Here is a 23,302-nt window from a genome sequence, read left to right on the forward strand (position 1 = left end):
TTTACCTTTTTAATTTCTTTTCTGTGTTTAGAGAAAAATCATGGTTTATGAAAGTCACTGAGAGATAATTATCTGCCTGTAATTGATGGTAACTGCTTGGAATTTTCCAGGGACTATGTGGGTTATGGCTGGTCATCACATTAGAATCCATCTCATGGGGTTCCATCATGCTGTTTGAAAACAGTGTGAGAAATGGTAGGAAACTACTAAGAATTTCATGCTAAAATGACCCAAGTGGCTTACTCTGGATCCTGTCTGATATTTTTCATTTTTAATATGAAGACTGGGATTTATGATTTAAATTTTATTTGGCAAAAATCTTCCTGCTGAAAACTTGAACTCTGTTTTGTTTATTCTTTATTTCTGTGCTTTCTCCCTTTTTATTATTAGAGAATTAGAATAATTATAATGCAAAGAATCACCTCCTCCACAAAGCCTTTTTGATGAGTGCCAACAATTCCCATTCTTCTGTCCTTGTTCACTAGGTTGCATGATCATGAATTATCTTTTGTTTTCTAGTTAACATATTTATACTTTGTGCATCTTCTCCCCTTCCCCACCCCAAGTTCAGCACTCCATCTAGGTATCCTAGATGGCCTCTACTTTGTTTCCCTAATAGTTAATGTGACAAAATTTTCTGACTTCTTGGTCTGGTAAGATTCAGAGTGTACAAAATGAGGATTGAAGATAGTAAAATTAAAAAATGGATTAGATGTACCGCAGTGCAGTGCCATATAAGAGACCACAATATGAGAGAGGTAAATGCAATTCTCAATGCTCCTCAAATTTCTTTATCTTAGAGATGCCATTTCTGTCCAGGCAGAATTTTTTAAAATTCTATTTTATTGTGAATATAATGGATTAATGGAGAAGTACATAAAATAAAATATATTGGTGCAAAAACTACATCTGTGTCACACCACCTAGGTTAAGAAATAGAGCATTGCTAGAATCCCAGAAAATCTCAGTATTACCCATCTCAATGCTGCCGATTTTTATACTATCCACTTCCTAGCTAACTAGCACTGTGGCACAAAATGCCATTCTGGGACTCAAGGTGCAACTAACCGATGCTCCCATGCTTCACCTTGAGATCAGGCAGAAGCTAGTCTCTAGCTAAGACCTTATTCTTGTAGTAGTCTTTCCCTTGCCTTATCTTGCTTCCTTTACTCCCTTCTCCTGACAGCATAGCTCCAGTGAATGAATCCCTTGAACAAGAATCTCTGTCTCAGGCTCTGATTCTAGGGAGTTGGAGCTAAGACACATTCTGTATTAGTTTTCTACTATCGTTTAACAAATTACAACAGACTTTGTGACTTAAAACAACACTTACTTATGATCTTACAGTTTCTATGGGTCAAGATAGTCCAGGCATGGCTTAGCTAGATCTTCTGCAAGGCTGCAATCAAGATGTTGGCTGGGGTGTGAGGGCGGTCTCATCTGAATATTTGACTCTGGAAAGATCTGCTTCCAAGCTAACTCAGTTTGTGGGCAGAATTCACTTCTTTTCAGTAGGAATGAGGGTTTCATTTTCTTGCTGGTTGTCAGTCAGCTAGAAACCCTTGCAGGAACTCAACTGGAAATCCTTGCCACATGGGTCCCCCAACGTGGTCACCTGCTTAATCAAAACTAGCAAGGAAAAAAGAGACTCCGGCAGGACAGGTAATACATTATTATGCAACATGATCATGTGTATCCCATCACTTTTGCTGTATCCTGTTGGTTAAAAGACAGTCACAAGTCCCACCAACGTTCAGAAGGAAGGGGTCAGACAAGAGCATGAACATCAGGAGGTAGGGATTATGGGAGCTATTTTAAGAGTCTGCCAGCTACACATCTTAAGCCAATTTAGACTAGTTTTGGCTGTTTTCGAATTTTATGTACTTGGGATCACACATTATGTGTTTGCTGTCTCTCTTATTTTTTCCCCTCTCATTTTTGTTCATATCCATACCCAGTTTTCTCAGATCATTTATTATGTTTTTAAGATCCATCTATGTTTTGCATGTGGTTATATTCATTTTTATTTCTGTTCATTATTCATTATATTTATTTTATTGAATGAAAACTATTAAATTATTTTTTCATTCTAATATTTAGTTGGAATATTACTGGCTTTGATTGTTTCCACTTTTTTTGCTATTGCAAACTATGCAGTTATGAAAATAATTTTGCATATGTCCTGATGCACATAGTCTCTGTATTTTGTGGAACTGTGCTTCTCAAGCTTAGCGCACTTAAGAATCATTTGATAGACCTGTTGAAAACCAAAATCTGGGACCCAACCCTAGAGTTTCTGTTTCAGATGGTCGTGATGGAGATTTGTATCCTAAGGTCTTCTCAGGTGATGCTAGCGCTGCTTGTTGGGGTCCACACTTGAGGAACCACTGCTGTAGGATGCATTCTTAGGTGTGCGATTGCTGGATCAAGAGTATGGGTATTTGTTAATACACATTTCTGGTGAATTTAACATTTTTTACTCATGTAGACCATTTCTCTAATAGTTCTCATTGCCTTAAAATTTGCTTTGTTTGATATTACCATAATCACGTTAACTTTTTTGGGGTGTTTGATTTATCTTTTTTAAAAAATCATTTTACTTTCAAGCTTTTTATAAACTCCAGTTTCAAATGTGTATCTTATAAAGGGCTTATAGCTAATTATTATTCTAAAAAATCAGTATAACAATCTGTTTTTAGCTTGACCATGTCGCTGATTTACATTTAATACAATTACTAAAATATTTCTTTGAGTTGATTATATTCTTATGTCGTTAATATTCGTTTTCTTATTTTAAATTCCTTTTCTTATTTTTTCTATATATACACACATATACATACACATACACATAAATACATATATATTCACAGTATATAAATAACACATATTTATTTAAGAGTTTGGAAATTATAAATTTTCCCCTTCCAAATGTTTTAACATATGTATTCATGGCTATACCCTAGAGATTTTACTATGCACCTATGATTTATCAAAGATTAATAATTATCTTTACCTGAATTGTCCTTTCAGAAAATGTAAGGATCTTAGATTACTTTTTACTTAATTATCTGGTTCCAATTTATGTGTTCTTATGTGTTTTAATTCTCTTCCTGTATATTAAACCCTGTAAGACACTTTTAATTTTATTTTCTATAATCAATGTTTATTTAAATTTATGACATATGTACTGTTTTCTTTGCTTATCATGTCTTTTTGAATTTCTGACCTTAAAATCTCCATGAATGTGGTCAGACTGGGTGTCTTATGGTCCATACCTAATAATACCAGTGTCTGGATTCCCAATGGGCCTCTTTCTGTTTTCTGTTGTTCCTTTTGGTTTGGCTCATTTTATCTTATGAGTCTTATTATCTTTTTGTGTTGGACATTTTATTCAAAAATTGCTTTTAGAAATAACTTGAGGCTGAGAATGGTGTTTGTTTGTTTATTTTGTTTTTCCCAGAGAGGATCGAATAGTCAAAACCATGGCAGCAAAGGAATCCAGTTGAAAGGAGTAAGAGACTATTTACAGAGTGTTGTGGGGTAAGAAACCAACAAGGGATGTGGAGTTACTTAGTCTAGTTTAAGAGGACATGGGGAGGTAGCAGTGGAGGGCCACCTGCGAAGCTTTATTTGGACATGGGTGCAAACCCTGCTTGAACTGCAGAAGTGGAGGATGCAATGCCCTGATTTCTCTGTCTCCCCATCCTCTGAGGTCCTGACCATGCTTCCCCTTGTCCAAAACCAGTTAGAAGCCAGAGGACATGGGAGCCTGAATGACGTCGTCAATTAGAGGTCAGTGACACTGACACAAAGAGCAGGGAAGGGAAGGGCAGAAAGTAAATCTGGAGAGCAAATGTGGAATAACAAGTATAGTGGATGTAGTTTGCTTATTCTGCTCCTTGCTAGGGCCAACGCTCCAGTTTTTCTGGGACATCTAAGTAACCTATTGGAATAAAGCCCAACCTCTCACTGTCAGGGTGGAGATGCTCCATGCCTGAACTCAGAGGGGTGGTGACTCACTCGAGACTCCTATCTTGGTGGGCACTGTATGCCATCCTCTGCTCACTGAGTCCACTAAAAATAAAGCTTCAGCTTTGGCTGCCTTCAGGCAATCTGTAAAGTATCCAGGGCAGAAACAGGAGTTAGCTATAATGTTCTTTGATCTCTTCCTGATTGCCCACTTCCTGTAACATTCGTACTAGAAATTTTAGGGGGAGATGGGGAGGACCTTACTATTTTGTTGGTTTCCCGTAGAAAGGTTGGGCAGGGCCTGGCAAGCCATGGCCCACGGGACAAATCCAGCCCAATACTTGTTTTTGTAAATAAAGTTTGATTGGTAAAAACCCCATACCTATTTATTAATATATTGTTTATGACTGTATTCGTGATGCAATGACAGAGTTGGATACTTGAGCTAGAGACAGTAGGACCCACAAAACCTTAATACTTACAATTTAGCCCTTTACAGAAAAAGTTTACTAAATTCTGCTAAACATGCCCATCATTGTCAGAAACCACCCATCCTTCCCACAAGAAAATTCAAAACATATATAACTCACAGTGTGAAGCATCTTCATACATACCATGTAATTAAATTTTAGTGGCAAAGTTGATTGAGTTGAGTTTCTTTTCCTTATTATTATAGATCTCTCTAATGATGGTGATATTAATGAGATGTTCAGGGCTCAAATTGAAGTTAATTGGAAGGAAAATAAGTAGAAAGAAGTGTAGATTACTGGAAAAAGCTAATCAAACTGCCATTGATAGAGATAAATGGAAAACTGTAACTTTAAAGTGATTAAAAATATGATTAAGGGATTTAATTAATGTACACACAAATAAATATTAGGCTTATGATCATTTAAATCATGTTTTGATAATATCTAGCACCTACTATGTGGCTGATAATGTGCTAGGATTTTTATGTGCACTATCCCAATCAAGTTCCAATGTCTGTTGAGTTCATTATAATTCTTCTCATTTAACAGATGGGTAGACTGAGTTCCAGAAAGTTTAACCAATTTGATAATGATCTCAAGCTTGCAGGTATAAGTCTTGGGATTTGCATACTCTTTAGGGTAAAAGCATCAGAAGGACCATCAGGGGCCCTTTCAGGTACTTCCTTTAGACAACAGGATTGTGCAGCCCCAACAGGTTTTTTTGTTCATGTTATAAACACAGGGACAATCCCATCTCTGACTTTTTGATTCAGTGGTATACTGGAAAGAAAAATCAAATGGCAAAGGCAGAAATGTTTCCTTCTAAGAGATAGTAGGGCAAATCTGATTGATTTGGGCTGAGGCATACTGACAATTCAACAGTAGCCAGCTGAAATTACCTTTCCAACTGAGCACTGTCGTCAGCCCGGACTGCCGCAGGAATCCTTCATCATCAGAAGCAACACGAGTCTTTGAGGTATCCTAGGACTCTGTTATGTATTTATTATGTTCATGAATATCAAAGAAGTGGAGGACATGTTGGGAAGCTTCAGATAAACTAGAGATAGGCTCTGGGAACTTCTAATTGCATTTTTTAAAAGCTCTATTTTATGTGTACTCTATAAAACGTTTCTTCCCCATCAATTCCTAAGAGACTCTTCCTTAGCCTGAACTGAACCACTGGGAAGTTTTTTTGTCTCTTAAAATCCAACTGATGTTTAGGTTTCAGTGCCTTTCTAATGTCCTCAATTGCTTTCCAAGCAAGATATTTGTACTTAGGACTTTTGTTTTGTTTTAACTTTGGCAAAGATTTGCCCCGAGTCTGAGACCAAGAAGGAAATAATTTAGCCCCTGGAAGAATGACTTCATCTTGTCTGGTAAGTCGCAGGAAATGGGTTTGTTCTGGTAGAAAGCTTACAGGCTACACTTCGGCAGGTGTGAGTACTGCAATAGATATAAAATGGTTTTGTTTTAAAAATAATTAACTATAGAAACAAACGCATAATTAAATTCTAAATAGTGTTATACCAGTAGGTGTGTTTAGCTATTGTAATCAGCCTGAGGTTAAAGAAGAGCCAGTTAGGTTACTGAACCACTAGCATACAGCCAGTGTAAGAATGCTTCATCCTTTCCTTCCTAATTTTCTGCTCCACTGTCCCACTTTTTTACTTCTTAGTCTTGAAGAGAGAGAAATATAGGGGAAGACACTGTAGAAAAAGTCAGAGAGGTTGGTACTTTTTAGCAATGGAAACCCAAGTCTTAGGACATCACTGGAGAATCTGTTCACTTGGAGATTCCAATATGTGATCTCCACATAGTGTAACACGAATGATTACTGAATGTTGACCTATGTGTTTTTTAGAATGTGTCTAACAAACATACAGTCAAGTGCATAAAGTCTTGTCTCACACAGCTTGAAAACACTGAAAAATATTTTTGTGAGTTACCTTTACATTTCCTCTCTGGGACAAAGATCAAATAAGGGGATGACCTACAATAATGAAATGACCTCTTAAAGGTGGAGAAAAGGATTGGAGCAAAAATATATCAGTACATTTAACTTTAAGTTTGCTTGCAGTGATTGGTTCAATTTCAGACCCTCTTCTGGTTCATTACTGTTCTGCCACACACACACATCCTTACCCAAAGGTTACTACTATTCTGAAGGTTCCACCATCATAGATTAATGTTGCTCACCTTGGAAAATTATACATATGGAGTCACATAGTATATACTCATTTATGTCTTTCTTCTTTCATCCATGAGATTCATCCATGTCATTGCATTCAGTTTTAGTATGTTCATTCTCACTGTGTGACTGTACTACACATTATTTCTTAATTTTACTGTTGAAGGATATTTGGTTTGCAAGTCTGCCTCTAAGGCATGTGAAGTCATGGACAAACTGTTTTTTTTTTTTTTGCTTTTTTTTTGCAGGGTCTCTGCCTATATAAATGATTTGAGTAAACATGAATTATAACATTTATGGGCTCATATGAATATACCGATTTATCAATAAACATTTAGAATAATAGGGAGAGAAGAGGTACTTACATATTTGTTTATTGTCCAATCAGCAGTCATAAAGATTCTTTATAATGTCCAGATATCTTCTTGATAAGGTCCAGGAACTCTGTCTTAACGTTCTTTATTGTCACATGTTTTATTCCTGGCTAATGTTTTTGTTCTTAGCACAAGGAAAAGTTAACAACACTGTTACTATCTACAAGGCCATGGCTCTTCAGAACCTGTTGATATTGAAACACTATAGGTCTTCCTGCCTTTGCATTTCCCTAATACCTTTTTATTAAATGCTGGTTACCTTACCACCCATGGTCTTGCATCACCCATTGTGTCATCTGTGAACATTAGCTTCCAATGCCTCTCTCAAAGATTGTTGCTTTACTTCATTGATTATGACCACACATGCAAGTCTTATCCATAGTATGCAGGAAAGTGTCAACAAGAACTCATTTTCTAGTCATGGTAAATTTACCATTGAGAATTTTATAGGATAAACATAGAACACATTTTGTAATTATGTATTCTCTTGTAGTCTTTTAACCATAATCACTATAAACCTATCTTTCAGTGTTGGTTATAACCCCTGCCTTGTGCATTCACCCACCATCAGGGATGATAGGCTAGGAGCCTATCAGCTTGTACAAAAAATGTGGTTCCTGTTCATACAAGGAATGTCCTTACCTTGTTTGGTACAGCTTAAGAACAATCAAGGGAAGCATCAAGAGGACTCACTGGCATTACAGAGCATCGGTCTGGATAGCCCTTGGAGGAGATAGGCATGACCAGCCCTGGAGGACTTGCTGATATGCCATACATGTTCTGTGGAGAGGGTCGATAATTATACTGGGTGTTCATGGTGGGATGTGTGCTGCAGGTGCAATAGACAAGAAGTGGCACTGAGGTAAGAGCTGGGTCTACATAGGTGGTGCAAATGCAGAGGTTGGCAGTGGACTCTTAGTAGCCTAGAGCCTGTGTCTATCATGTGCCACCCAAAATTAGTGTATTAGCATCATTCTGGTGACTCAATCTCTTATGACTCTATAGAAAAAAAAAAAAATGCCAGCCAAGGAGTCTGGGACCTCCTTGGGACATCTGGTCAACCCCATGAGTGGGGTAGAGTGTTGGAAAGCACCCAGGACAGGGGAAACAGGGAGTAGGACCCACGAGTCCTAGTTTGGGCTTAGACACCCCATGTGGATGGCAATGCCAGCTCCAGCTGATCCTACCCACCAGAAAGAGACAGATAATTTCAAGGAAGTCACTCCAAATCGTGGGGTTCCTTGAGGCATTGCTAGGTACAGCTCTGCTTGTCTAAGGACAATACTATTGGGTTGTTGCTGGTTTTAACCATTACAAATAAAGCTGTTAGGAATATTCTTGGTGCACATATGAACTGATTTCTGCTGGCCCTATACCTAGGGTGGAATTGACTATAATTACTTAATTATAACTGAATATAACATGAATGTTCACTTTAGTAGATGCTGACAGTTTTCCAGAGGATATATATCAAGTCACATTCCCAGAAGTTTGGCAATATCAGATCTCCACATCCTTGTCAACATTTGGTGAGGTCATTGTTATTATTTATTTTAAAGATTTTATTTATTTATTTGACAGAGAGAGAGAGAGCACACAAGAAGGGGGAAGCAGCACACACAGAGAGAGGGAGAAGCAGGCTCCCCGCAGAGCAGGGAGCCCGATGCAGGGCTGGATTCCAGGACCCTGGGATCATGACCTGAGCAGAAGGCAGATGCCCAACCGACTGAGCCACCCAGGCACCCCTATTGTTATTATTTAAAACAAAAAAAATTAGCTATCCTGGTGGATTCAGTGAGACTTCATAATGGTTTTTATTTAGATTTTTCTGATGAATAATGATGTAGAATACCTTTTCATATGCTTATTGGTCATGTTGATATCTTTGTTGATGATTTTTCTTTTTCAACTTGTCCATTTTTCTATTGAGTCTATTCAGTAGAAAAATGTCTTTTTTTTCTTATTGCTTTGTAGATGTCTTTTTCTTACTGATTTGTAGGAGGTCTTGATATATATCCTTAATACTAGTCTTTTATTGGTATTTATATTGCATATATCTTTATCCTATGTAACATTTGCATTTTTATTCTCTTAATGTTGTCTTTGAGTGACAGAACATTTTAGTTTTAATACAATCCAACTTATCAACATTTTCCTTTATTGTTAGTGCATTTTTCTCCTTGAGAAGTCTTCGTTTAACCCAACGGTATAAATATACTCTCTTGTTTTCCTGTAGATGTTTTATTATTTTATTATTCTCACTATTCCAGTTATTCTGGCATCAGTTATTGAAATGAGCATATTCTCTCCCTCCTCTCCCCCAGCATTGCACTGACATATTTGTGGGAGAGCAAGTGAATGTGTGAGTATGGTTCTGGAATCTCTTTTCTGTTACAATAGATCTTTTCCTTTTAACCTTTTGTCAGTACCACAATGTTTCAATTAAGATAGTTACACAAGAAATCTTATTATCTGGGAGTGTATTCTCTCCAAACTTATTCTTTTTCTTAAATATTTCCTCCATTCTCTTGGCCTTTCTGACATCATTCATATCTTTATGTCAGGATTCCATCTAGGATAATTTTTCTTATACTTGAAAACTTCCTTTAGTTTTTTCTTTTTCAGTGTATACATCCTGGCAATAAATAAACTTAGATTTATTTGGTTAAAATGTCTGTACTGTGCCTTCACTTCTGAAAGATACATTTGCTAGGTGTTGAATCCTAGATTATCAGGGTCTTATTTTTAGATGGTTTCAGATTATTTTCAAGAAGTGTTTTTTTGTTTTTTTGGTTTTTTTTGGTCATTATTTGCTCTCATTATTTCTGATGAAAAGTTAGCTGTGGATCTTATTATTAGTCCTTTTGAAGATAATTTTATTTCCCTCTCTGGCTGCTTTACTTTTTTTTTTTTTTAATTTTAAAACAGCTTTAGATTAACAGAAAAGTTACAAAGTTAATACAGAGAGTTTCCATATTCCCTGTACCCAGTTTCCCCTATTATTAACATCTTACCTATGGAATGTTGGTTACAATTCCTGAGCCAATATTGACACATTATTAACTAGAGTGCATACTTTAGTTAGCTTTTCTTGTTAAAACTGTCTATTAAATTCTTACTCTCAGTTGTGGTTATACTCGCTGGTGAAATCTTCCATTTTACCCCCATTTACTTGACATTTTAATCACAGTTATTTTAAAACCTCTGTCTAATACCTCCAATATCTGTTCTACCAGTGGCTGTTTTATGTTTTTGTTTTTGTTTGTGATCATGTGGTCTTCAATCCTGGTATGTCTTTTGACTGCATGCAGGACATTGTGTATGAGAACTTAGATAATGTTATCTTTCTCCAAAGAGTTTGGTTTTCTTCCCACAGGCAAATAAAAGAAGGACCAGTTATCTTACTAGAGTCAAGGTTTGGGTTCAGCCTTTCATTGAGCAGTTTGTCCTTTTTATTTTTTTAATGGGGGCAACTTTTTAGGGGCAAGTCCTTTCTCATCTGAAATTTTGGATTCTTTACTGGGAGAACCTTCACCTTGACAGGTCCTGAGCCCTAATCTTATCTTTCCAGCAACAAAAAACATCAGATACTTTTGCTCATCATTTTAGCCTCTTGGCCCCACTTTCCACTTGTCTTCTTGGTGACTTGCATGTACAGCTTAGATGTCAGCTGATATCTCGTGGAGAAATTGCACGTAGAATTTTCTAACTCACTTTTGTGTAGTTCCTTCCTCTCTGTGATCTTGGCCCTGCAAATCTGGGCATCTCCAAATTCTCACTTCTCTCTCACCAGCCTGATAAAATGGCCTCCGGCTCCAGATTGCTTTTGGCTTCTCTTTCTTGGGCTACAAAGTGGTAAATGCCTCAGGGAAAAGGCAGAGGCAAAAGTGAGTCTCACCTCAGTGAGCTTACTTTCTGTCTGTGGTATCGATCTTTCAAGCACTGTCTTCTTTGGATGAATTACGATGCCTTCAAATATTCATTCATTCATTCATTTTTGTATTTATTCAAAACAAATCTGCTTTTACTGTTGATCTGAGAGGTAGAGTTAATCTGAAGCATGACACTCCATCATGGCAGAGGTGGAAGGAAGTCATAGTTATTCTTAAAATAATCCTTTGACCATGCTATACCAGGGCGTTTCATTGCTTCCAGTTAGTATCTAGTTCCAACTTTTCTCCATCTTTTTGGCCCCTATATCTGGATCCCTTCTCTCTTTCTTTCCTCTAGCTTTCTTTTTTTCCTCTTTGGCAATAACAAATTCCTCCGCTTATCTTATGCAGAGTACTGCTGCTCTTTTTTGTTTGTTCATCCATTTGTGGTGGTGTTTTTTGAAGCCTTGAACTCTGTTGTCACCTTAACTGGAAGGATCCATTGTCCACCCCAAGCTTTTAACTTCCATGTGAGGGCAGTTTCTACTTTAAGAGGAACTCTAATTTTGTTGTTAGAAAATTCTCCCCCTCCCCCTACCAAATTTCTACAAGTGTTTTTCTATATAAATGTTTTTATATAAATGTTGCCTAGTTCCAAAGAGAAATCGAAGGGGCTTGACAGAAGGAAGTCAAAGTCCTTAAACCTAAAGTGTATTTTTTGTTATCTTGCTCTCAATTTGAAGAGTATTGTTTCATGTATGTAGTCCACTATGTTCTAAAATCTTAGAGAATATTTAAAACTTCGAACCTGACTTGAAGCTTCTTAAAGTTAAAGGAGATTTATTTATTTATGTATTTACTTACTTTTTTTTTTTAATTTACTTCTAACTGAAGCATTGATACTATGAATATTGCTTTGTTAAGCCCAAGTTCCCTTTCCATTTTATTTTCTTAGGCTAATGTTCTGGATTCACTTAGATAACTTATCATTTGAGCAGACTCTCAATGTGTATATGCTGTTCACTCATTGAACAAATGTTTTTTGAATGCTAACTCAGTGCCATGCTCTGTGCTATGTGTTAGTCATACAATGGTGAGCAAAACACACATGATCTCTGTCCCCATGGAGCCTGCTGTTCTGTGGGGAGGAACAGATACTAATCAAATGACATAAAAATGCAACTACAAACTACAAACTGGAAATTGTTGAAAAGTAAATGTGCAGCCTCTGTGAGAGCAGAGAGGGATTACATCTTGGCTGGGAGTTGCTAAACAAAGCCTTGTTATGTTGAAATTTTACCCAAGGTTACATGTAATTTCTGTCATTACCCTGAATAATCAGCAAGGTGAATGATTTTGTTACAACTGAAGTCAAAGCTTTTTTTCTGAATGTAGCATAAAATTTCTAATCATCACGAGATAATCATATTATAAAATTCCAGTGTCTAAGAGGCATCCCACAAGCCTACATATTGTATGGCTAGGATGTCCTTATTTTAAATATCACTCTATTTGATGGCATAGGTGGGTGGTACAGGGATAGAGAAAAAGAGAGCTCTTTTTTGCATAGTACTAAGTAAATTTAGATAGTGTATTATTTTAAAATTTCATTTATGCTTCTATCTGGTGTTGTTAGGTGGAAAGAAGGATGTGCTAATACTTTCCAGGGCAAATCATGTTTACTCCTGGTCTTTGAGCATAAACTTCAACATATATGCAAAAATGATGAAAGTTGAATACCTCAGAAGAGAATACCTGCCAAACACTATGTCACTTGAAATGCTACTAATTTTTCCCTTACAGCTTTGCCAAGGGAACACTATGAACAAAGGGATGGAGGCATGAATGTGTGTAGTATTCTTGGGGACTGGTGAGCACAGCAGGGAGTACAGAGGCAGGGAGAAGGGAGTAGAAAAAATAGAGTGTACCCAGATTACAGGTTGAGGGGTGTCTTGCTAAGGATTTGTAGTTATTAGGGGAGCCACTGAAATGAGTGTGTGTGTGGCAGGGAAGATATCTATTATTTGGTAAGATTGCTTTGAGAAACCTGAGAAAGTGGATTGAAAAGAGGAGAGCTGTGGACTGTGCCACGGTGAGCAGGTAATGTCTGGGAAGGGGTGATGCTCAAGAGTCTCAGAAACATCACCTCTGATTAAAGATAATCTTTGTTTTTTGTTGTTTTGTTTGTTTGCTTTTTACTTTTGGAAAAAGCTCAACGACTTTTAATAAATCGGATGGGATTGTGAGATACTAATTAACAAAAATTGATCTGCATTTAATAATTGGGGGTTCCTTAGGTGACTTTCATATTACTTTAAACATTATATGTCCTGACTTTTTGCTTTTGACTCCCTCAAACCGTGCTGCCCACAATTGAAGAATACATAATGTAAATATGCAAGGAAATCCTCATCTTTATCATTTGCTCCTGAGCCTTGGACAGTTCTGATGTAAATCATTTTAGAAGCCTCCCTAATTAAAATGGAAACCCATTGTGTCAGTTTGTCCAAAGGAACTAGAGTGATGTACATTTGAATGTTTGTTTGAATATAGCTTTTAGGCTATTGACAGAAATTTGAGAAGGAGGCCAAGTTTAGCAGCATGGGCCCAGAGAAAGACCAAAGCCAGGCATGAATATTTACTGACAGGTGGTTAAGCAAAACAGCCACTCTGCTGTTTGTCTTTTCACTGTCCTGGATATTTGCTTCTTATTAATCTTTTAGGATGTATTCTTCCTTTGCTGAATCCATTATTAAACAGAGAACAGACAATTTGTTAGCATTGTTTGTTCTTGCTCAGGTTGATGGAGAAAAAATATGTTGGAGGTAGTTAAAAGAAGTTGTATTACTTTTCTAATTGTGTGCATTTACAAACAGAACAAGATTTCTCATAAGACACCCTATATTTTTAGTTGTTTTTATGTGAGGAAAACATATCTTAACACTAGATTGTAGAGAATGATATCACAAATTCTTTAAAATCTGCCCCCTGCTCCCTGAGAGTTTTAATAGAAGTATAAAAGCTATTATGCTGATGAGTTTTTGTGATAAAAAAAATACACTGGGCTTTGTATTTCATGGGCCAGCTAAGGATTGCTATTCAAGATGATTTTGCCATATTTATCTGCAGTATTATTGTCTTATAATAATGAAAAATTATATTGTTTTTATTAAAATTAGGTATCTGTAATTTTCTCTCTTTTAACAATATTGCAGTTTAGAGATAAAGTAGCTGAGGCCCAGAGAGTTTAAGTAACTTCCCCAATATCAACTAACTATCAATAAAGACATTGATATTCAAATTTAAGTCTGTCTCCAAAGATCCCATTTTTTCTAATACACCCTGCTGCTTTTTCACAGAGATAGATGTCACACCAAATTATTTTCCTTCTACTAAGGGGAGGAGGATGAGGCATGGAGGAGTTGTGTCTTGACAATATGAAGCAAAATGACCTCATTGTAATAAAAAATGGCAGCCAGTTTTTCAGTGGCTTGCTTATTAGTGTCTCAAAATAAAGAATTCAGTTTTGATGGCAAATTCTTGGCAACTAACAAAAAGAAACAAAATACAAACATTTTGAAGTAGTCTTCTACTGATACTTCTATCTGAGAGATTTATACTTTTGTCTTTTTGTTTTCCCAAAGTGTCAGTTTCAGGAAAACCAAATCTCCATTTCAGTTTGACCCCAATGGGTTGTGTGAAGCCTTGTCACTTACTGCCTGATGGATGATGTCATGGTGAGTGACATGTACAAGGATGGAGTCAGTGATCTCAAACTTTCCAAAGCTTGATTTGTATTTTAAGAATGTATATGTCTAGCCAAAAGGAAAGATACATTCAGTGGCAAAGAAGCAAATTTTGGCATTTTAAAAAGCCCATATTGTTTTTTTTTTTTTTATTTTTTTTTATTTTTTTTTTATTTTTTTTTATTTTTTTTTTATTTTTTTTTTTAAAGATTTTATTTATTTATTTGAGAGAGAGAGAATGAGAGACAGAGAGCATGAGAGGGAGGAGGGTCAGAGGGAGAAGCAGACTCCCCGCCGAGCAGGGAGCCCGATGCGGGACTCGATCCCAGGACTCCAGGATCATGACCTGAGCCGAAGGCAGTTGCTTAACCAACTGAGCCACCCAGGCGCCCCTAAAAAGCCCATATTGTTAAATTGTACAATTGAAACTATATCAGAGATTAACAAACTACAGCCACTCAGACCAAATCGCCATCATCTGAGACCTGTTTTTGCATGGCTCCCTAAGTTAAGAGTGGTTTTTACATTTTTAAAGGGTTGTAAACCAACCAACCAACCAAACAAACAAACAAACAAACGAATGAAGGAACTCAAAAAAGCAAAGTATATGTGAGAGACCTTATGTGTTCCACAAAACCCAAAATATTTATTATCTCTCCATTTGTAGGAAAAGTTTGTCTATCCCTGAACTATACAATGAAAGTTAAGATATCTAAACATATTCCAATTCTATTCCATGCATCTAGCCTTAGAGAAACAATAGATTTGTGCTTGAATCCTATTTACTGCTTGTGTGAACTTGGGTAGAATATACAATGTTCTTGAGGCACTCTTACCCATTCTTGAAATAGGTATAATATTATCTGTGTCATAGTGTAGTCAGAAAGATTCTGTATGTGAAGAAAGTTTTAAGTGTCAAAGCAGATTGCAAAGTAGGATATAAGGTATAATCTCATCTTTGTAAAAACATGTTTATTTTTACGATTGTATTCACATTGAAAATGCTGGGAACATAGCCACTGAATTGTTACCAGTGGCAAATGCTAGAGAGTGAGAATAAAATAAAGATGTTTACTCTTTATTTTATATAGTTCTGTATTAAATTTTTAAAAGCACTACTTTGTTAGTTATAGATTAAAATAATTTAAAAGCTTTTGGTGTACAATAGGAATTGGCTAAGTGTTGATCCTTCCTTGTTCCTTAAAGAAGGGTAAAAGATGCTCTTGATGGCTGATTCTAATTTGTGGATTAGAACAGCATTAAGGAAAAGTCTTAAGTTTAATACTAGGATAGCAAAGCTCAGATTTTTTAAGAGAATAAACATATAAGTGTTTTAAAAAGATACTTTACCATTTAACAGTTTGTAATGTCTTGGCTTCTTAAAGAAAATCAGATTGAATACTTCACTTCAAATTTTAGCCTCTATATTGCTGGATGGGGCATCCTCAAATAGGATGCCTTCCTCTCTGCATCTCAGTTGGGGGCAAATTCCACCACTGATGTGTCCTTCTGGACTTTCTTTTATCTCTGAAGTCAAATTCATGGAAAGCTCAGTCTAACCTCAGTGGACCCAACACTTCTGTTATTGTAGACTGTTACTATGACTGAAATTATTTCTGTAATTAATAAGAAATAAAATGCATAATTAGCCACCTTCTCCTTCCATTATAGCCCAATTGGGCTCCATCAGGTCTGTAAAAATTTCGGGTTCTCTTAGGCAGTAGGCAGTGCTGTTTGTCATGGTTTGGCTTCGTCCAGATATACAATGTAAATTGAAAGAGCCCAAATTCACTTGAAGTTGAGGGAGCATGCCCATCAGCATCATTCTTAAATTCTATGACTTTTTACTAATGCTGCTTTGACTGGTGAAGTTCCAAGACATTCAAAATCTCCCCCATTCAATATTCTCAAACATCCTCCAGGCCCCCACAAGCTGGAAGATCCTAGGTAAGTTCAGTTGAGCGCTTGGTTAACCCTTTTCCTCTATAACTGCAATACTCTTTTGCTGTTTGCCAATGCACAGGCCCTGCTTATCATTCCCTATAAATCCTACTCTTTCAGGACCAGTTTGCCTGCCTCAGATTCCTCTTATACTTGTAAGTAATTCTGATTCACCCTCACACTTGATCTTCCTGAGGTGTGGGTCATCCATATTCACCATTGCTCTTGCCCGACACTCCACTGTCTCCAGGAGTACCATTACTCACCTTTTTACCTGTTTGAAAAAACCTTTCTTTCTTGGAGATGTTTCTTTTCCAGGATACAGTGCAGTTGATTTAATTTTATTACTCAGCTCTCTTGAACAGGATTGTCTCAATGGTGTGACTCTCTCCTGTCAAAGGGACAAAGATAGTCTAGAGAGGGGGAAGGGAGATAGGCTGGTTAAAGTTCAGGTATAATTTTACTTTGCTTCCACTCAAGACTGTACTAAGGCCTGAAGAATCTCATTCCTCACCTCTCAGTGGCTGTCCCTCAGAATGCTATGTTGTCTTCCTGAATCTGAGCCACCACCATTGCTACCATTTCTCAACCAGGCCTTCAGTCATATCTCTGTTTGGTCTAAAACTGTGAACAAGGCTTGGGCCTTTCCTGTAGGAACTTTGTTTCTCAGGAAAACTTTGGGAGAGATCTAGTTTTCTGATAGAGTTCCTCTCTGTATTCTATGACTTTCTAATTTAATTTATTTATTTATTTTTTTTTTTTTTAAAGATTTTATTTTTATTTATTTATTTGACAGAGAGAGACACAGCGAGAGAGAGAACACAAGCAGGGGGAGTGGGAGAGGGAGAAGCAGGCTTCCTGCCGAGCAGGGAGCCCGATGCGGGGCTCGATCCCAGGACCCTGGGATCATGACCTGAGCCGAAGGCAGACACTTAACGACTGAGCCACCCAGGCGCCCCTCTAATTTAATTTATTTATTTGAGAGAGAGAGAAAGAGAGAGCGTGCGCCATGTGGGGTGGGGGGGGGGCGGGGGAGAAGCAGACAGAGAGGGAGAGAGAGAGAATCTCAAGCAGACTGTGTGAAGCTCAGAACCCAATGTGGGGCTCAATCTCATGACCCTGAGATCATGACCTGAGCTGCAATCAAGGGTTGGAGCACTTAACTGACTGAGCCATTCAGACACCCCTACTATGACTTCTTCTTTTTTTTTTTAAATCTTCAAAAGTTTTTTAAAATTTATTTTAGAATACTTTGCTTTATTAAAAGCTGCAAAAGATAGTGCATATTTCTCATATACTCCTTGCCCAGTTTTCCCTATTGTTAATCTTACATTACAATAGTACATTTGTCACAACGGAGGAACCAACATTGGTATATTGCTATTAACTACTCAATACTTTATTTGGATTTCACTAGTTTTGTGACTCTTAAGGAGATGTTTTTGCCAAAACACAATAAATATATGGGACAGTTTCGCCTGTTATATTTTAGATTCAGCTTTGTTCCTTTCTTTTTTATTATTATTATTTATTTTTATTTTAAAGAGAGCAAGAGATTGCATGCCCATGCAAGCATGAACAGGGGGAGGGCCAGAAGGAGAGGGAGAGAAACTCAAGCAGTCTCCCCACTGTGTGGAGCTCAAATGGGGGCTCCATCCCATGACCCTGAGATCATGACCTGAGCTGAAGCCAAGAGTCCGACACTTAACCGACTGAGCCACCCAGGCACCCCCAGCTCTGTTCCTTTCTAGGTAACTTGGGAGGATGAGTTGCTTTGTTGAAAATTAATTACAACATTCTCTAGGTGCGTCCTGAACAAATGATTTGAAAGGGGTGCCATTAAAGACAAACATCATTTTTTCACACAGCAGTTCTTTGCATTTTTAGAACTCCAAAGTAAGAGGACAGGTTAGGGTAATCTGAGTTTTTATTCTTTTAGTGAAACCTTTTGCTGAGAAAGAGCAGGCTGAGGCAGCTGTCCAAGTGGCTGTCCCTGCCTTGGGGTTTTATGGGAATGATGCTGACCTCGGGCAAAACTAGTGACTGGGAAAGCAGTAGGGGGCTAGGTAAGGCTTACAAATGGGAAAAAAAACAAAAATCATTTGGATTTTTGGAGAAAGCCGAATGAAGTGAAACCAGGATCAACTTAAAAACATATAAAACTATTAAAGTGCCCAAAGGGATTTGGGTTAGGGGTCATAGAAAATCTTGTATATTTACTGTACCTCCTTTAAATGTAAAATCCATCTCTGTAAATGTTCTGAAGATGCTGTGTGTGTGTGTGTGTGTGTGTGTGTGTGTGTGTGTGTGTGTTTGAGCTGGCAGGATGACATTTATTGAGCAAATAAATATTGAACAGCTAGCTACCTGTGGACTAGGTACTGGGATAGTTACTGGGGATACTTCTGGCTGTTCTTGCCCTCAAGAAGCTTATGGACTGGCTGGTGGTGAGCTTACACATATATAACGTAGCAGTTTTTCTTTTTAACTATTTCTCTTTCTTTAATTTATACTTTATTTTATCTGGCATGGCAGGAGATGTCCAGCTATTGGCAATATGACCATTGTCCTAAGTTTGTCATTATCTGTTAAGAGAGAAATACAAATGCAAATTATCACCTTCATTAAAAAGTATTAAGTTCTTGCTATCTATAGCATTAGGCCAACCCCCCCCCAAAAAAACCCAACCCCAATATAAGACAGACTCTATCCCTTTATTACCCACTGTATTGTTCTAAAAAGAAAAACAATGGTGCAAGGTAGCCTTAGTTCATTTCAAAGACTGTTACAGATTTCAGTTCTCAGGGATATTAGAAAAGGATGCAGTCACTCCTAGCTGGAACTGGAGGTGAGACTTTATGGAGGAAATCTTCAGATTATGCCCAGAAATAAAACCTGATATATGCACAGGGTTTTCAAGGGTTGAACTAGACCAGCCAAATTTATTAAACACCATCCCCTTTTCTTTGGTGTTGCTCATTCCTTTGCCTTCATGTGCCAAGATGACTAACTGATTATGGTGAACCATCATTCATTTCTCATTAGCTGAATTAGAGAAATGGTTAAGATAGATTAAGATGGGCAGCAGCAGGCCATGCTACCCTGAGAGTTAATTAAATGTAACACAGCAAGTGTGGAAATTATCCTGGTTTCTTCATTTCTCTGGTTTCAATGCAGGCCTTGAAATCCCCTGGTTATCTGGATATTGTGCCACAATACAGACTTTTGGCCTGGAGTCCTAGGTAGAAATGAACACTTATTTTGTGCCTTTTCTTGATGTCTCCAAATGTTGTTTTACCCATAGGATATAATTGGAGAATTTCTGTCATAATTCTGTCATAATATTTTAAGTTTAGTTTTCTAATAGTCTTTGTCACATGCATTTTTATTTTTAAAAATATAAATGGCACATGATTTATTATGTCATAGTCATATATATATGTATATGTGTGTATGTATATAATTTTCCACTCCCTAAAGAGGTGAATTTTTTAAAGGAAATGAAAATAAAAATTTCATAGGGTGTAGGGCAGAGCAGACGCTCATCACAGACCTAATCTGACAAGTCTCTTTCAAGAGCCTGTCCACAGATTGAAGATTCACTCTTTGCTCAATTTGCATCCTTGGCCCAATAAATGTTTTATGACCTCTCTCTATGAGCACTCACAGCCAGAAGGAGGTAATGCAAAATTGATCTGTATATTAAAACTGCTGAGCCAAGCAGGCTTGCTCCTGGAATTACACTGATTATGTGTATGTGTGATTCAACAGGCCCTATTGAGACACCATAGTATTTGAAAAGACACCCATCAGCTGCATTTTTCATACACACAGTTTTTTCTTTTCCTCCCCCTCTTAACCCTCTGGACCAACTCTTATATTCACATTTTTAACTCCCTTTGGGCTCATGAATAGCAATAAGTGTTTTCAGAGAAGAAGATGCTTCACCATTATGCTCAGCAGTCTATTATTTCTAGAGTACAAGGAAGGACATGGACCTTTGAATCAAACACACAGAGGTTGGAATCCCAGCTTTACCATTTATTTGCTATGAGGATTTGGACACATTATTATATCTCTCTGGGCCTCATATTGCTATTTTAAAGTAGAGATAATAACATCCACCTGCCCGAATTGTTGCAAATTTAACTGGTATAGCCAGGCTTTGGCTGTCTGTGAATATAAAATGAGGTCCATTTTCTTTAATATACATCTTATGATGGTGGAGTTAAGGCTGGCATGATAGATCCCCTTAAAGCATGCCCTAATTAGTTTCTGGAAATGACACCAGGTTCTCTTTTACATGGGCTAAGAACAGATTCATTCAGGTTTTTCATTCTGTCCTTTTTTTGGCAAGCTCCCAAGATATTCACTTATATAACAGTTATTTCTATTGATATCTATTTTATGCTAGGAAATTTTCAGCACATGGATTACTGGTGAACAGGATAGAAACGGTCCTTGTTTCCATGAAACTTATAGATTGTGGCAGGTAAGGGGTGAGGGAGTCAGACCGACAAGATAAATAATTATAGATAAGGATAAATACTTTGAAGGAAAATAAGACAGAGCAATCCTGTAGAAATTGTGTAGCAAGGTGGTATAAAGGAGCAACATTAGAGATGGCAGTCAGGACACTTTTCTAAGGAGTTGATATGTGAGCTAAGATGTAGATGGTGAGATGGAGCCTACTAGGTGAAGATCAGAAGGGCAGGAAGAACATTCCATATTGAAGGAGCAACAAAGGTAAAGTTTTGAGAAAGAGCCACCGAGTTAGAGCAACTGAGGGAAGAGGAATATGATTCTGGTCACCAGTTCTGCCATATGGGTTTCTTCCCACACCACCAAGCAATTCTTTGACACCAGCCGAGTGTCTTATAATTCAACTCAGTTCTGACACTATCTACATGTGAGATAGCATCAGATTCTACAGGTTAAATGTTCAGTCCCACAACACTCAACACTCCCCCACCTGACCTTGCACTTCAGATGCAGGTTGTTACTTCTTCTTCTGACTGACTGGCTGCTGTAAATTAGAGGTTCCCATGACCCCCTCCTTTGGTTTGACTAATTGCTAGAACAGCTTACAGAACTCAGGAAACCAGTTTACTCACTAGATTACTAGTTTATTATGAAGAATGTCAAAGGATATGAGTCAACCACCAGATGAAGAGATACATAGGACAAGGTATGGGGAAAGGGCACGGAGCTTCTGTGCACTCTCCTTGCACACTACTCTTCCCGAATCTCCATGTGCTCACCAATGAGGAAGCCCTCTGAATCCTGTCCTTTGGGTTTTTATGAAGGCTTCATTATATAGGCATGATTGATTAAATCATTGGCCAGTGGTAATTGATTCAACCTCCAGTCCCTTCTCCCTTTCCAGGGAAGTCAGGTGAGACAAAAAGTTCCAACCCTCTAATCACATGAGGGGTTACTCTGGTGACCAGCCCCCATACTTAGATGACCTAGGGGCTTTCCAAAAGACACATAATTAACATAACAAAAGACACCTTTGTCGTCTCATCGCTTATGAAATTCCAAGAGTTCTAGGAGCTCTGTGCCAGAAATGGAGATGAAGAGCAAATATATGTTTCTTATTATAAATCACAGGGTGTATAAATAAAACAGCAAGAAAGGGATAAGGTGGTACAAGGTGAATCTGAGAATTGTGCAGGGGCCTGATTATGTTTGGTCCTGCAGGGTATCAAGGGGCATTTAGAATGACTGGAAGATATGAGCATGTTTTAAGCAGGTAAACCACATGATCTAATTTACTTTTTAAAAAGATAATTCTGGCTGCTGAGTGTGTAAGGATATGAGTACAACAGTGGAAGTAGGGAAAATATTTTGGCTATTACCGTAGTCTAGGTAAGAAAAGATGGTGGCTGGTTTTGTTTAAGGAGGTAGAAGCAAAGAGAAAGAGATGTGAAAGATTTGAGATCTACTTTGACCTAGAACCAATATGACTTGTTAATAAAAGGGCAAAGGGATGAAAGGGCAAAGAGAATTCAGAAGTGATACCTAGGTTTAGTTATTTAGTAGTATTTATGTTAGTCATATTATTTATTTAGTAGTATTATTTTCCTGGTTATTTAGTAGTACTTGCTGACATGACGAAGGGTTAAAATTTTGTTGGCAGTGGCTGGGTGGTATAGTACAGAGCATGAGTTCTGTTTTTTATAAGCTATGCCTAGTCTTTTTATAAGCCGTGCCATGTCAAATAGTTAGATATACAGTCTGAAATACAAGGTTTAGAGAGTGTGGGTGTTTTAAATTTGAGAGTTATGAAAATATGTATGATATTTAGAGCAATAGATGTGAATGAGTTATTAGGAAATATGAACGGGAGATAAAGAAAAAAGTTATAGGATCAATTCCTAGAATACTCTAACATTTAGAAGTGGCTACAGAAGAGAAAAAGTAAATATTGAGAAAGAGAATCAATGAAGTTGGGAGAAAATGAAATAATATATGATGTTCTGGAATTCAAGAAAAAAGGTTTTTAAAAAGGTAAGAGTGTTTGAATGTACTGCTAAGAAGTGAAGCAAGAGGAGACAGAGAAGGAATTATAAAATTTGGCAGCATGGAGATCACGGACAAGATCCTGATGAGCTATTTCACTGGCATCATTGATGTTCAGAGAGTGAAAACCCAATTGAAGTGGGTTGAAGATAAGGTAGGAGATAAGGAAGTAGATATAGACAAGAATTTTGAGACATTTGGCTGTTGAGGGAAGTAA

This window comes from Halichoerus grypus, chromosome 14 (genome assembly GCF_964656455.1).
Source record: "Halichoerus grypus chromosome 14, mHalGry1.hap1.1, whole genome shotgun sequence".
NCBI classification, from domain to species: domain Eukaryota; kingdom Metazoa; phylum Chordata; class Mammalia; order Carnivora; family Phocidae; genus Halichoerus; species Halichoerus grypus.